The sequence below is a fragment of the Coregonus lavaretus genome (assembly GCF_964263955.1).
Source record: "Coregonus lavaretus genome assembly, contig: HAP1_SCAFFOLD_570, whole genome shotgun sequence".
Classification (NCBI taxonomy): Eukaryota; Metazoa; Chordata; class Actinopteri; order Salmoniformes; family Salmonidae; genus Coregonus; species Coregonus lavaretus.
This window is the reverse complement of record NW_028159672.1, coordinates 241,172-259,138: the sequence shown is the minus strand read 5'-3', so window position 1 is coordinate 259,138 and position 17,967 is coordinate 241,172.

The window sequence follows — 17,967 nt, the reverse complement described above, 5'->3', positions numbered from 1 at the left end:
CCTGACTCAACGAGAACAATGAGAAGGGGTCCAGGACCCGGTCTGAACTATAAACCACCCAGCAGCATCTACTTCCCCTGTGTTTTACAGCCTCTGTCTTTCCTACAGACCCACAGTGCCATGGTCTTGCAGTGTTTAGACAGTAAGCACTATTTCACTTCAACCTTATCCCCATCTCCTTGTCATGCTGATGCTTCCAAAGAGGTAAAATGATACGTTTTATAGACAAAAGAGGTAAAATGATACGTTTTATAGACAATGTTACAAATTAAATGTGTTTTACTGATTCTATTTCAGTTAGAGTTGTACTCTGATTGTAGGACCTGAAATAGAAAGAGAGCACAACATGTAATACTCATCCCTCCCTCTCTCTTCCTCCCCCATCCCCCATCCCTTTCTCTCTAATTCTCTCTCTGTCCCTCTCTCCCTCCATCCCCCTCCCATCTCTCTCTCTCTCGCCCCCATCTCTCTCTCTCTCTCTCGCTCTCTCCCCCATCCCTCTCTCTCTCGCCCCCATCTCTCTCTCTCGCTCCCATCTCTATATCTCTCTCCCCCATCCCTCTCTCTCTCTCTCTCTCTCTCTCCCCCTCTCTCCCCATCCCTCTCTCTCTCCGCCTCTCTCTCCCCACCTCTCTCTCTCTCTACCCATCCCTCTCTCTCTGCCCCTCTCTCTCTCTCTCTCCCCCCCCCCCCCCCTCTCTCTACTCAGCCTTCCCCTCCCTTCCCACTGCAGCTCTGTCGGTCTGCTGTGAGGAGAACCAGACCCAGAGCTGTACCCTGTTGTGAGGAGAACCAGACCCAGAGCTGTACCCTGTTGTGAAGAGAACCAGACCCAGAGCTCTACCTAGTCCCTGACGGAGTAGCAGCAACCCAGAGGGAGGTAGCTGGGGCCTGGGGAGGGGTGGAGGGGTAGAGTGCTGGGATTGATATAGGGAAGGTAAGATCAGAGAGCTGGTCCCATGAGATGCGCATGGGACCTCTGGGTTAATTTGAGGAACAAAACCGCGCCACCCACTGTGCTTGGCCTCTAGTCACAGACCTCTCTCAGCCCAGTGTAAGTCCGGCTCAGCCTCAGGCTGCATCGAGCACTACAGGGACCAGGGGCCACTGGACTCTAGTCAAAAGCAGTCCCCAATACAGGTAATACTGTGGTGTTCTGGACACACCTCCAGCCCCTCTCAGCCCAGCCTCAGCCCAGCCTGTAACCCCTGAGCCCTGGCACAGTCCCCTTCGGTAAACTCTGATGATTAACAACAATAAACTGGACCTGGAGAGGAAGAGGACACGTCACCAGGTTCGGGTCACCAGGTTCCGGTTCTAATACACTGGAGACCTCTTAGTAACATGTAACATTGCTTATTGGATCAGGACAGATCAGCTTTTAAAAGTGGCAGTTTTAAATGAATAAATATCAGTCTTTCTGTTGACGAGGGAATGGTGTTCTACTGTACATGTTGCAACTCATGTTACAACTCAGGCCCCTACAAGTAGTTATTGCCTTTGACTAGCTCAGATCTGGCTATAGCCTCTATTATCATGATGAGACTACACGTCAGAGACAGAGAAGAGGAGGTAGAGGAGGAGGAAGAGGAGAATGAGAGAAAGAAGACCATGGACACGGAGGACTATAGTATATAGTATAGTATAGCATATATTATATAGTATATAGTATAGAATATAGTATAGTATATAGTATAGCATATCATATAGTATATTATACAGTATATAGTATAGTATATAGCATAATACATAGTATATAGCATAGTATATATTATGCTGGTATAGTATATCGTATAGTAGAATATATCGTATAGTATATTATATAGTATAGAGTATAGTATATTATATTGTATATATCGTATAGTATATAGTATAGTAAACAGTATATAGTATAGTATATTATAGCATATTTACATTTTAGTCATTTAGCAGACGCTCTTATCCAGAGCGACTTACAGTTAGTGAGTGCATACATTATTTTTTTATTTTTTCATACTGGCCCGCCGTGGGAATCGAACCCACAACCCTGGCATTGCAAACGCCATGCTCTACCAACTGAGCTACATCCCTGCCAGCCATTCCCTCCCCTACCCTGGATGACGCTGGGCCAATTGTGCGCCGCCCCATGCGTCTCCCGGTCGCTGTCGGCTACGACAGAGCCTGGATTCGAACCAGGATCTCTAGTGGCGCAGCTAGCACTGCGATGCTCGGGAGGTAATATTGTATAGTATATAATTATATATATATATATATATATATATATATATATATATATATATATATATATATATATATATATATATATATATATATATTATTATTATTATTATTATTATTATTATTATTATTATTATTATCACATAGTATAGAGTATAGTATAGAATTGTATATAGTAGAGTATATAGTATATAGTATAGTATTCACACCAGAGCTAACTAGAACCCAGAGTTTTCCTTGGTTAGGTCACACAGTCAGGACAAACTCCAGGACAACTACAAATACCTAGGTGTCTGGTTAGACTGTAAACTCTCCTTCCAGACTCACATTAAGCATCTCCAATCCAAAGTTAAATCTAGAATCGACTTCCTATTTCGCAACAAAGCCTCCTTCACTCATGCTGCCAAACATGCCCTCGTAAAACTGACTATCCTACCGATCCTTGACTTCGGCGATGTCATTTACAAAATAGCCTCCAACACTCTACTCAGCAAATTGGATGTAGTCTATCACAGTGCCATCCATTTTGTCACCAAAGCCCCATATACTACCCACCACTGTGACCTGTACGCTCTTGTTGGCTGGTCCTCACTACATATTCGTTGCCAAACCCACTGGCTCCAGGCCATCTATAAATCACTGCTAGGCAAATCCCCGCCTCATTGGTCACCATAGCAACACCCACCCGTAGTATGCGCTCCAGCAGGTATATCTCACTGGTCATCCCCAAAGCGCCTCCTTTGGCTGCCATTCCTTCCAGTTCTCTGCTGCCAATGACTGGAACGAACTGCAAAAATCTCTGAAGCTGGAGACTCTTATCTCCCTCACTAACTTTAAGCATCAGTTGTCAGAGCACCTTACCGATCACTGCACCTGTACACAGCCCATCTGAAATTAGCCCACCAAACTACCTCATCCCCATATTCTTACCTCATTTGCACCCCAGTATCTCTATTTGCACATCATCTCTTGCACATCTATCATTCCAGTGTTAATACTAATTGTAATTATTTTGCACTACAGCCTATTTATTTCCTTACCTCCATAACTTGCTACATTTGCACACACTGTATATATATTTTTCTGTGGTATTTTTGACTTTATGTTTTGTTTTACCCCATATGTAACTCTATGTTGTTGTTTTTATCGCACTGCTTTGCTTTATCTTGGCCAGGTCGCAGTTGTAAATGAGAACTTGTTCTCAACTGGCTTACCTGGTTAAATAAAGGTTAAATAAAAAAATATGCATAACGCTAGCCTACAGAATGAAAAACAGACCATGGGGTTTGAACCACGGCATTACCACCGTGAGATTGGGATGCTCCCAAGAACAGCGCATGTTCATGGTAGATACAAAGCTTATTGTGTGTGTGTGTGTGTGTGTGTGTGTGTGTGTGTGTGTGTGTGTGTGTGTGTGTGCTTGTTCATGGTAAATACAAAGCATATTGGGACATGTGTTGTGTAAGTTATAGAGGATGTTCCAACAGGCAGAAGGCTTTGTAGCTAGCTCATGGGAATTACAACACTGATGAATATATGGCACTGTACGGTACTTTAAACATCTGTCTCTTTATGTCAAACAGACAGTCTTGGAAATTATATACAGTGATAATTCCATCATGAAGTCATCAACACACTTGAATAGAGGTTGTAAACATGAGAACAGATCTATTCTGTTGTACTATTTTGACATATGCAGAGGACGCATTTCTGTTTCTCACAAAATGGACAAAATCATATTATATTTTTATTATTTTGATACTCAATATCAACTCAGAAATGCGTTTCAATTTCAAACAATGACTTGGAATGTATAGATAACAGGACTACAAGTACAGGAGGATAAAATCAATCAATGTTCATAGTATCCCACGTTAGCTATTGTTTGTTAGCCTGTGGCTGAGGCAGCTCAGTTACTGTTGGAGCAGGGCACCAGCCTGATAAGCACTGTGAAGTGTGAAGACTGCACTGGAGCACCCACTGAAAGAGGACAGTGGCAGCTCTCTACATCAGAGGTTTAACATGTGTCAACAACAGCATACTCAAACTCTCCAAGCATCTACAGGTCACAGGAGGAAAGGCACAGTGTAGACAGTCACAGGTCACAGGAGGAAAGGCACAATGTAGACAGTCACAGGTCACAGGAGGAAAGGCACAATGTAGACAGTCACAGGCAGAAAGGCACAATGTAGACAGTCACAGGCAGAAAGGCACAATGTAGACAGTCACAGGTCACAGGCAGAAAGGCACAATGTAGACAGTCACAGGTCACAGGCGGAAAGGCACAATGTAGACAGTCACAGGTCACAGGAGGAAAGGCACAATGTAGACGGTCACAGGAGGAAAGGCACAATGTAGACAGTCACAGGTCACAGGAGAAAAGGCACAATGTAGACAGTCACAGGTCACAGGCAGAAAGGCACAATGTAGACAGTCACAGGTCACAGGAGGAAAGGCACTATGTACACAGTCACAGGTCACAGAAGGAAAGGCACAATGTAGACAGTCACAGGTCACAGGAGGAAAGGCACAATGTAGACAGTCACAGGTCACAGGAGGAAAGGCACAATGTAGACAGTCACAGGTCACAGGAGGAAAGGCACAATGTAGACAGTCACAGGTCACAGGAGGAATGGCATAATGTTGACAGTCACAGGTCACAGGAGGAAAGGCACAATGTAGACAGTCACAGGTCACAGGAAGAAAGGCACAATGTAGACAGTCACAGGAGGAAAGGCACAATGTAGACAGTCACAGGTCACAGGAGGAAAGGCACAATGTAGACAGTCACAGGTCTCAGGAGAAAAGGCACAATGTAGACAGTCACAGGTCACAGGAAGAAAGGCACAATGTAGACAGTCACAGGTCACAGAAAGAAAGGCACAATGTAGACAGTCACAGGTCACAGGAGGAAAGGCACAATGTAGACAGTCACAGGAGGAAAGGCACAATGTAGACAGTCACAGGTCACAGGAGGAAAGGCACAATGTAGACAGTCACAGGTCACAGGAGGAAAGGCACAATGTAGACAGTCACAGGTCACAGGCGGAAAGGCACAATGTAGACAGTCACAGGTCACAGGAGGAAAGGCACAATGTAGACAGTCACAGGTCACAGGAGGAAAGGCACAATGTAGACAGTCACAGGTCACAGGAGGAATGGCATAATGTTGACAGTCACAGGTCACAGGAGGAAAGGCACAATGTAGACAGTCACAGGAGGAAAGGCACAATGTAGACAGTCACAGGTCACAGGAGGAAACAACAGTCTGACAGACAGTTTGTTCAGAGGAGACAACTACCATAACAGGATGCTATATAGACAATCACTGGACCTTACTCACATCAAACAGGACCAGATATATTGTTAAGGGTGTTTCATTGTATTCTATATGCTACTGCTCCTAAACATACACTGTGTTTTAAGCTTGGATCTTCAATATCTTCCATTACAAATTGATATTCCATGAAAATCTACACACTCAATTTCTCAATGTAGACAATGAGCTTCTCCCTGAATCTCAGTCACACACAGACTAGAATATATTCGGCTAATGTTTACAAGTTTATAAACAGAGAAAAATATTTTTGGTAGGCTATTGATTGATCTAGAATATATTTATAGCATAATCCCATAAATCATGTCCTTTACAAATTTTACCTCGCCACAATATTACCAGAGCCTGCCTCACGAAATTGTAAGAGCCGTATCAAAAATCAAAGTTAATGTAATAAAGTAAACTCACCAGACTCTTTTTTTCTTTAAAGTGATTTCTGAAGATTAGTTATTCCAGTCCAAATCTAACGTAGACGGGCTCCTGATACAGTGACAGAGTGAAACGATCTGCCGCAGGGTTTGAGAAAGCGTAGCGACGTGAGATGTCTCCACATTGTCCCCTTCCACATGTTATAAACAAACTCCGCATGTTGGGCTGGGACTGCGAAGGCCACTCCTCCGAAAGGTACTCTCTCTCTCCATCCTCCTTCGCTGCGCTTCCCAGCTCCCTCGCACGCTGTCGCCAATCCAAGATCTGCTCATTACACTGATGACGCACATCGGGTGGGAACATTATTGTGTTTGTGCAGGTGTATCTAGCCACTATGATAAAGTATTGGTTGGGTAATATAATAACGGGCCTAGACAAGTAATTAATTTTCTCCACATTAAATAACCCTGACCTTTTTTTTCAGCATGTTCCCACCCTTCCAGTTCCAAATGATCAAAAATACAAATATTCAAAATCAAAGAGACCGTTTTTTGATTATAAAAATACAGGTTATAGAAAATGTTTTTGGTAAATTCAGCATGCGAGTTGTGACTGAGGTGGATGTAATCAAATAAACTCAGATTCATATTAAACCATTTAATTGATTACAATTAGAAACACACACTAGCTCCACACTGGCAAAAAGTCTCCTTCTCCTCTGAGCTTAGAACCATAGAAACAGATTGACTCGATTATATCCATAGAATCAGAATTATTCTATTTCTCATTCTATTTAAAAATAGAATGATTGCAAACAGGAGAGAACTCAGTTACACAGACAAACATGACAAAATTAGAAATACAAACATTCCATTATCCAGTTTCATAGACTTTGGATATCATTGCTATAGTATAGCATATACTTTCAATTCAAATGTGTGATGAATATACTTTCAATTCAACTTGTTTGCTTTACAATCTAACACAGGCGGAGGGATATTTAGGAGTGAAAACCTTTTTTTCCATTGTAGGTATAGAAGTCATGAGTGATGGGGACCCATTCAATGGTTTAATGCTGTGAAGGAATGGACACATTTGAATTGATATTACTACACATTACCAAATCCCTGTTGGAGTCAAACCTCCTCAATGCAGAAAGACTCTGTTATGAGAGGGCTGACCTCTAGTGGCCGTTAAAGGCAATTGCATTTTTAAAGGAAGGGAGGAGGGAAGGATGCAGATTAAGAGTTTTGACCAATGGAGGCTGGTGGGAGGAGCTATAGGAGGATGGGCTCATTGTAATGGCTGGAATGGAATAAATGGAACGGTATCAAACGCATCAAACATATGGAAACCACACGTTGGAATCCTTTCCATCTGTAGCTCAGTTGGTAGAGCATGGTGCTTGCAATGTCAGGGTTGTGGGTTTGATTCCCATGGGGGGCCAGTATGAAAAATGTATGCACTCACTAACTAAGTCCCTCTGGATACGAGCGTCTGCTAAATGACTAAAATGTAAAAAATGTAAATTCTAGTCCAGTCCAGTCATTACAATGAGCCCATCCTCCTATAGCTCCCCCCACCAGCCTCCACTGGTATTGACACAATACCATAGGCTTCAGGTGGGGCATCGCAGGAGGGAGGAGTCAGTTCAGTAATGTAAGAACATGAGTCTGGGCTGAGATACCCTTTACACTTTCATCATGGGCTAAAATGGATTAATAACCAGACTATCTCAGTACAGCTCGGCTTGGCACGGCTCAGTAGTGTGGAAAGCTCTAGAGACCTAGACAGACCTGCTGCAGGATGCAACTGACAGAGGAGGAAGGATGCGGTTCAGGAGTATTGGGACAGGGCACTAGCAGGGCTGAGAGAAGGCTCACCTGTTGTAGGATGAGTATGTAAAATGCGACAGGGAACTTGTTTTGGTGAGAACCTGCTGTGGTATTCCTGAGACGCCTTCCCGGAGGCATCCCAGATCTCCTGGTCAGGGAAACCCATGATGGGGTACACCTGAGGGAATGGGCCGGTAAAATTTGTACTTTACTAATATACTACTGATATGTAATCCCAGATTGACAGATTTGTAACATGGTTTAGCTTTAACCAATTTCTCTGACACCTGAGGGAGAGGTAATCTGTAATTAGAGTTCTACAAACATCCTAATATAATATATGCCATTTTATAAACTGGGTGGTTCAAGCCCTGAATGCTGATTGGCTGACAGGCATGGTATATCAGATATATATATACATGCCATCCTCATCATTATGATCAGAGGTGAGAGATTTGTAGTCTGGTCTGGTCTCAGATATGATGTACTTGAACCAACTCTTCTGACTACCATGACAACTTCAGGAGTTAGCTAAAGAACACACAGATCTGGAACCAGGCTAAAATAAAAAATGTACCTGACTATTTTCATCCACAAAGAACGCATCCCCGGATACCTTCAGAAACTTCTTCAGGGGTAACTCAGGACAGTCAGTCCGGTACAAACACATGGTTCTTCCTATAGGGATAAGAGGAGACACAGGATGTTAGTGTTGACAGTATTACTAGCTACAACAGCACAGTGCAGTTTACTGGACAATAGCCTTCACTTCCAAGTCCTGTTTATTCAGCTGGTCTTGTGACTTCTTTTGTACACAGTTGGATTAACAACATGGTCTGAGAACCTAGATCACAAAAGGAGTGCCTCAAACCACAACATACTAGTATCATGTGACATCTGATTCACTACATTCAGATGACTTTCTATAGACTGGTCAGAACAGTCGAGTAGAGTAGAGCAGAGCTCAGTCCAGCTCAGTTAACATGTGATGGTGAGCTGAATATAGTGCATGAGGTTCGTGATGCCCTGGCAGGTGGGGCAGGTCTTGTTGCCATGGCAGGTGGGGAAGGTCATGTTGCCATGGCAGGTGGGGAAGGTCTTGTTGCCATGTCCATGGCAGGTGGGGAAGGTCTTGTTGCCATGGCAGGTGGGGAAAGTCTTATTGCCATGGCAGGTGGGGCAGGTCTTATTGCCATGGCAGGTGGGGCAGGTCTTGTTGCCATGTCCATGGCAGGTGGGGCAGGTCTTGTTGCCATGTCCATGGCAGGTGGGGCAGGTCTTGTTGCCATGTCCATGACAGGTGGGGCAGGTCTTGTTGCCATGACAGGTGGGGCAGGTCTTGTTGCCATGTCCATGGCAGGTGGGGCAGGTCTTGTTGCCATGTCCATGGCAGGTGGGGCAGGTCTTGTTGCCATGTCCATGGCAGGTGGGGCAGGTCTTGTTGCCATGTCCATGGCGTAGGGGGAAGGTCTTGTTGCCATGTCCATGGCATTTGGGGCAGGTCTTGTTGCCATGGCAGGTGGGGAAGGTCTTGTTGCCATGGCAGGTGGGGAAGGTCGTGTTTCCATGGCAGGTGGGGCAGGTCGTGTTGCCATGGCAGGTGGGGCAGGTCTTGTTGCCATGGCAGGTGGGGAAGGTCTTGTTGCCATGGCAGGTGGGGAAGGTCTTGTTGCCATGGCAGGTGGGGAAGGTCTTGTTGCCATGGCAGGTGGGGAAGGTCTTGTTGCCATGTCCGTGGCAGGTGGGGCAGGTCTTGTTGCCATGTCCGTGGCAGGTGGGGCAGGTCTTGTTGCCATGTCCGTGGCAGGTGGGGCAGGTCCTAACCCGGTGTATAATGTATATCAGGTCCGAGTCGGGTAGCAGAGCTCTACCAAGCACCCAAAACCACACGCAGGTGGCTACTACATCAAACCCTGCAACTGGTATTCATAAAGCATCTCGTTGTAAGAGTGTTGATCTAGGATCAGGTCCCCCTGGTCCATTCACTATAATCTAAAAGGCAAAACTGACCCTAGAAGAGGACTCATACTATCACATTTCGGGAGAAGACCCAGATGCAGACAGTGTCGAAGTAACAAACGTTTATTACAAAAACAGGGGGCAGGCAAACGACAGGTCAAGGGCAGGCAGAGGTCAGTAATCCAGATCAGAGTCCAAAAGGTACAGAGCGGCAGGCAGTCTCAGGGTCAGGGGAGGCAGAGGTCAATAATCCAGGGTGGTGTGACAAGGTACAGAACGGCAGGCAGGCAGAATGGTCAAAACTAGAACTTGATAAAGCCAGGCGCAAGGGGAAGACCGCTGGTAGGCTTGACGAGACAAAACGAACTGGTAACAGACAAGTAGAGTCCATGCCCAGACTAACAGACAACACAGGTATAAATACACTGGGGATAATGGGGAAGATGGGAGACACCTGGAGGGGGGTGGAGACAATCACAAAGACAGGTGAAACAGATCAGGGTGTGACACATACTCTGGGACGCTTTCTGAATACAAGCCCTGATCAGGTTATATGCTGAGGATACAAAACATTAACACCTGCTCTTTCCATGACATAGACTGACCAGGTGAAAGATATGATCCCTTATTGATGTCACTTGTTAAATCCACTTCAATCAGTGTAGATGAAGGGGAGGAGACTGGTTAAAGAAGGATGCTTAAGCCTTGAGCAATTGAGATGGATTGTGTATGTGTGCCATTCAGAGAGGGTGAATGGGCAAGTCAAAATATTTAAGTGCCTTTGAACGGGGTATGGTAGTAGGTGCCAGGCGCACTGGTTTGTGACAAGAACTGCAACACTGCTGGGTTTTTCCCGCTCAACAGTTTCCCGTGTGTATCAAGAATGGTCCACCACCCAAAGGACATCCAGCCAACTTGACACAACTGTGGGAAGCTTTGGAGTCAACATGGGCCAGCGTCCTTCTGGAACGCTTTCAACACCTTGTAGAGTCCATGTCCCGACAAATTGAGGATGTTCTGAGGGCAAAAGCGGGGGTGCAACTCAATATTAGGAGGGTGTTCCTAATGTTTGGTATACTCAATGTAGTTGAATAGTTTCATAGTTTCATAGTTCAATAGTTTAATAGTTGTTTCTGGGTCCTACGTAACCTGTAGGACCCAGACTCAATCAACATGGTGCCACTCAGGAACCTGTAGGGCCCAGACACCATCAACATGGTGCCACTCAGGAACCTGTAGGACCCAGACACCATCAACATGGTGCCACTCAGGAACCTGTAGGACCCAGACACCATCAACATGGTGCCACTCAGGAACCTGTAGGGCCCAGACACCATCAACATGGTGCCACTCAGGAACCTGTAGGACCCAGACACCATCAACATGGTGCCACTCATGAACCTGTAGGGCCCAGACACCATCAACATGGTGCCACTCAGGGAACCTGTAGGGCCCAGACACCATCAACATGGTGCCACTCATGAACCTGTAGGGCCCAGACACCATCAACATGGTGCCACTCAGGGAACCTGTAGGGCCCAGACACCATCAACATGGTGCCACTCAGGAACCTGTAATCAAGTGGTAGCTTTGTCTTTGTGCACCAGAATTCCCTTTTCATTCTATTGATCACGTGCACTACACAGCACCGCCTGTTACCGATGTAGTGCACTACACAGCACCGCTGGTAGAGCACAGCTGGTAGAGCTCGGCGCTTGTAACGCCAAGGTAGTGGGTTCGATCCCCGGGACCACCCATACACAAATATGTATGCACGCATGACTGTAAGTCGCTTTGGATAAAAGCGTCTGCTAAATGGCATATTATTTATATTATTATTATTACTGTTACCGATGTAGTGCACTACACAGCACCGCCTGTTACCGATGTAGTGCACTACACAGCACCGCCTGTTACCGATGTAGTGCACTACACAGCACCGCCTGTTACCGATGTAGTGCACTACACAGCACCGCCTGTTACCGATGTAGTGCACTACACAGCACCGCCTGTTACCGATGTAGTGCACTAAACAGCACCGCCTATTACCGATGTAGTGCACTACACAGCACCGCCTGTTACCGATGTAGTGCACTACACAGCACCGCCTGTTACCAATGTAGTGCACTACACAGCACCACCTGTTACCGATGTAGTGCACTAAACAGCACCGCCTGTTACCGATGTAGTGCACTACACAGCACCGCCTGTTACCGATGTAGTGCACTACACAGCACCACCTGTTACCGATGTAGTGCACTAGTTTTGAACAGAGCTGTATAGGCCCTGGTTAAAAGTAATGTGCTGTGTAAGGAATAGGGTGCAATTTGGGACACAGGTGTATTCCTATGGGTGCTTTCCCATTCCTTACTGGTTGGGCCAGTAACCAAAAGGTTGCTGGTTCGAATCCCTGAGTTGACTAGGTGAAATAAATCTGTCGACGTGCCCTTGAGCAAGGCACTTAACCCTAATTTCTCCTGTAAGTCGCTCTGGATAAGAGTGTCTGTTAAATGACTAAAATATAAATACCTATGAGAAGTAGGTTTCCCTGCACTGTTATAAGATCTGGGTTTAAGATAATATATACTGTAATATATATGTCAGTTAGCAGAGGCCTTTATCCTACGCAACTTACAATACAGTAAGGGCAAAAACATTTTTAGTATGTGTACGTGTCATCCCTGAGGGAATTGAACCCATAACCTTGGTGTTGCTGGTGCCATGCTTTGGCCCTAGATCAAAAACACTGTGATAACGGATGGCAGCAGGAGAAGGTTGGGGAGTAAAGCTTGATTAGCATTCATACAATGTGCCTAAAATACATCACCGAGACAGAGAGTACTACTGTAGGGTGAGGCTTGCATTAAGTTAAGTGAAAGATAATCCAATAGAATAGACATGGATGGGTCATCTGAAAAGCAGAACCCGTATACTGCAGCATGAAACCAAGAGGAAAGTATTCACAGCCCTTGACATTTTCCACATTTTGTTGTGTTGTACAGACTTAATTTAAAAGGGTTTGAATTTAGATTTTGGTGTCACTGGCCTACACACAATACCCCATTATGTCAAAGTGGATTTATGTTTTTAGAAATGGTTTACATTTTAATTAAAAATTAAAAAGCTGAAATGTCTTCAGTCAGTAAGTATTCAACCCCTTTGTTATGGTAAGCCTAAATAAGTTCAGGAGTAAAAATGTGCTTAAAAGTCACATAATAAGTTGCATGGACTCACTCTGTGCGCAATAATAGTATTTAACGTGATTTTTGAATGACTACTTCATCTCTGTACCCCACACATACAATTATCTGTAAGGTCCCTCAGTCGAGCAGTGAATTTCAAAACACAGATACAACCACAAAGACCAGGGAGGTTTTCCAATGCCTCACAAAGAAGGGCACCTATTGGTAGATGGGTAAAAATATAAAAGCAGACATTGAATATCCCTTTGAACATTTTGAAGTTATTAATTAAGCTTTGGATGGTGTATTAATACACCCAGTCACTAAAGATACAGACGCCCTTCCTAATTCAGTTGCCGGAGAGGAAAGGAAACCACTCAGGGATTTCACCATGAGGCCAATGGTGACTTTAAAACAGAGTTTAATGCCTGTGATAGGAGAAAACTGAGGATGGATCAACAACATTGTAGTAACTCCACAATACTAACCTAATTGACAGAGTGAAAAGAAGGAAGACAGAACAGAATAAAAATATTCCAAAACATGCATCCTGTTTGCAACAAGGCACTAAAGTAACACTGCCACATCACGGTTGACAACTCCGTTGTGTCCTCCTCCCAGAGTGCGAAGAGCCTTGGTGTGACCCTGGACAACACCCTGTCGTTCTCCGCTAACATCAAGGCGGTGACCCGATCCTGTAGGTTCATGCTCTACAACATTCGGAGTACGACCCTGCCTTACACAGGATGCGGCACAGGTCCTAATCCAGGCACTTGTCATCTCCCGTCTGGATTACTGCAACTCGCTGTTGGCTGGGCTCCCTGCCTGTGCCATTAAACCCCTACAACTCATCCAGAATGCCGCAGCCTGTCTGGTGTTCAACCTTCCCAAGTTCTCTCACGTCACCCCGCTCCTCCGCACACTCCACTGGCTTCCAGTTGAAGCTCGCATCTGCTACAAGACCATCGTGCTTGCCTACGGAGCTGTGAGGGGAACAGCACCTCCGTACCTTCAGGCTCTGATCAGTCCCTACACACAAACGAGGGCATTGCGTTCATCCACCTCTGGCCTGCTGGCCCCCCTACCTCTGCGGAAGCACAGTTCCCGCTCAGCCCAGTCAAAACTGTTCGCTGCTCTGGCACCCCAATGGTGGAACAAGCTCCCTCACGACGCCAGGACAGCGGAGTCACTCACCACCTTCCGGAGACACTTGAAACCCCACCTCTTTAAGGAATACCTGGGATAGGATAAAGTAATCCTTCTACCCCCCCTTACCCCACCCCCCCAAAAAAAAAAAAAAAAGTGGTTATCCCACTGGCTAGAAGGTGAATGCACCAATTTGTAAGTCGCTCTGGATAAGAGTGTCTGCTAAATTATGTAAATGTAAATCTACACCGGAGTTGCTTACCAGGAAGACAGAGACTGTTCCTGAGTGTCCGAGTTACAGTTGACTGTAACTTGAAAGTCTACGGCAAGACCTGAAAATGGTTGTCTAGCAATGATCAACAACCAATTTGACAGAGCTTGAAGAATTTTGAGAAGAATAATGGGCAAATGTTGCACAATCCAGGTGTGCAAAGCTCTTAGAAACTTGCCCTGAAAGACTCACAGCTGTAATCGCTGCCAAAAGGTGCTTCTACAAAGTATTGACTCAGGGGTGTGAATACTTATGTGAATTAGATATTTCTGTATTTCATTTTCAATAAATTTGCAAACATTTTGTAGTGGACATTTACCACTAAGGACTCAAAATCAAAGTAAATGAAGTAATCTTTATTAACGTGCAGAGAGGTTCACAAACGCAACACACGCTTGATGAAAACTCTGAAGGGAGGTTCCCTTTCAGTCCCTTTATATTGCTACACAAACAAGTTATAAGCATGGTTGGTTCCTGTATGTGACTGACTGATACCACACCAGGCTTCTTACCTTGAAACTGAGATATTGTAGCACTCCTTCTAGTTACCAGAGCAATGTTCTGGGCATACTGCCAAATTGCTTATGAGTGATAGTGTGATTTCCTCCTTTGTGCAGTCAACCTGTCACTAGCATGAACCCAACCAAGACAGGTTATTACAAAAGCAGCATTGTGCTAAACATACGATCACATACACACAAGAACATTTCTATCACAATTTCTTAAAACATGTTTTCACTTAGTCATTATGTGGTATTGTGTGTAAATGGGTAAGATGTTTTGTTTTTATTCATTTTTGAATTCAGGCTGAAAACAAAATGTGGAATAAGTCAAGGGGTAGGCCTGCTGTATACAAGGAAAAAGTAGACGTATACAGAACTACCTGGCCAGAAGTATGTGGACAACCCTTCCAATGAGTGGATTTGGCTATTTCAGCCACACCTGTTGCTGACAGGTGTATAAAATCGAGCACACAGCAATGCAATCTCCATAGACAAACATTGGCAGTAGAATGGCCCGTACTGAAGAGCTCAGTTACTTTCAACGTGGCACCGTCATAGGTTGCCACCTTTCCAACAAGTCAGTTCGTCAAATTCGCCATCTGGCAGTCCGACGGACGAATCTGGGTTTGGCAGATGCCAGGAGAATGCTACCTGCCCGAATGCATGGTGCCAACTGTAAAGTTTGGTGGAGGAGGAATAATTTTTAATGGTTTGGGCTAGGTTAGCGTGAAGGTTAGTTCCAGTGAAGGGAAATCTTAACGCTACAGAATACAATGACATTCTAGACGATTCTGTGCTCCCAACTTTGTGGCAACAGTTTGGCACCCGTGCACAAAGCGAGGCCCATACAGAAATAGTTTGTCAAGATCGGTGTGGAAGAACTTGACTGGCCTGCACAGAGCCCTGACCTCAACCCCATTGAACACTTTTGGGATGAATTGGAACGCCGACTGCGAGCCAGGCCTAATCGCCTAACATCAGTGCCCGACCTCACAAATGCTCTTGTGGCTGAATGGAAGCAAGTCCCCGCGGCAATGTTCCAACATCTAGTGGAAAGCCTTCCCAGAAGAGTGGAGGCTGTTATAGCAGCAAAGGGGGGGACCAACTCCATATTAATGTCCATGATTTTGGAATGAGATGTTTGACGAGCAGGTGTCCACATAACTTTGGGCATGTAGTGTATTATACCTGCATTACAACCCAAAATAAAAGGTCTTACAGGGATAGTTTTCCGGGTTTTGACCAGGCCCTTTTTTTATTTTTTTATTTAACCTTTATTTAACCAGGTAAGCCAGTTGAGAACAAGTTCTCATTTACAACTGCGACCTGGCCAAGATAAAGCAAAGCAGTGCGATAAAAACAACAACACAGAGTTACATATGGGGTAAAAAAACATAAAGTCAAAAAATACAACAGAAAATATATATACAGTGTGTGCAAATGTAGCAAGTTATGGAGGTAAGGCAATAAATAGGCTATAGTGCAAAAATAATTACAATTAGTATTAACACTGGAATGCTAGATGTGCAAGAGATTATGTGCAAATAGAGATACTGGGGTGCAAAAGAGCAAAATAAATAACAATATAGGGATGAGGTAGTTGGGTGGGCTAATTACAGATGGGCTGTGTACAGGTGCAGTGATCGGTAAGGTGCTCTGACAACTGTAAGGTGCCCTGTCCTACACATGGGATGATATGGGCATTTCCATCGAAAAGGACCCATGAGCACCAATGTGAAGTTCATAGGAGCATATCAAATTGGGTGGCTAATGAAAGCTAAGAGTCTATATTTTGGGGAAATGAAGTAATAGTTTCAACCATTTCCATCTTAAAAATTAGGCATCAGTAAAGGGTTTGATTTCTGGATAAATAGATGAAAAAGGGGTCTCAGAAAACATTTACCAGAAAAAGTCTTAAAAGGTATCAGAAATACATAAAAACAATAATGTTGAAGTAAAGACCTCTGCCAACTATTATCAACACTTACAGTGGGGAAAAAAAGTATTTAGTCAGCCACCAATTGTGCAAGTTCTCCCACTTAAAAAGATGAGAGAGGCCTGTAATTTTCATCATAGGTACACGTCAACTATGACAGACAAAATGCGGAAAAAAAATCCAGAAAATCACATTGTAGGATTTTTAATGAATTTATTTGCAAATTATGGTGGAAAATAAGTATTTGGTCACCTACAAACAAGCAAGATTTCTGGCTCTCACAGACCTGTAACTTCTTCTTTAAGAGGCTCCTCTGTCCTCCACTCGTTACCTGTATTAATGGCACCTGTTTGAACTTGTTATCAGTATAAAAGACACCTGTCCACAACCTCAAACAGTCACACTCCAAACTCCACTATGGCCAAGACCAAAGAGCTGTCAAAGGACACCAGAAACAAAATTGAAGACCTGCACCAGGCTGGGAAGACTGAATCTACAATAGGTAAGCAGCTTGGTTTGAAGAAATCAACTGTGGGAGCAATTATTAGGAAATGGAAGACATACAAGACCACTGATAATCTCCCTCGATCTGGGGCTCCACGCAAGATCTCACCCCGTGGGGTCAAAATGATCACAAGAACGGTGAGCAAAAATCCCAGAACCACACGGGGGGACCTAGTGAATGACCTGCAGAGAGCTGGGACCAAAGTAACAAAGCAAGGGACTCAAATCCTTCAGTGCCAGACATGTCCCCCTGCTTAAGCCAGTACATGTCCAGGCCCGTCTGAAGTTTGCTAGAGTGCATTTGGATGATCCAGAAGAGGATTGGGAGAATGTCATATGTTCAGATGAAACCAAAATAGAACGTTTTGGTAAAAACTCAACTCGTCGTGTTTGGAGGACAAAGAATGCTGAGTTGCATCCAAAGAACACCATACCTACTGTGAAGCATGGGCGTGGAAACATCATGCTTTGGGGCTGTTTTTCTGCAAAGGGACCAGGACGACTGATCCCTGTAAAGGAAAGAATGAATGGGGCCATGTATCGTGAGATTGAGTGAAAACCTCCTTCCATCAGCAAGGGCATTGAAGATGAAACGTGGCTGGGTCTTTCAGCATGACAATGATCCCAAACACACTGCCCGGGCAACGAAGGAGTGGCTTCGTAAGAAGCATTTCAAGGTCCTGGAGTGGCCTAGCCAGTCTCCAGATC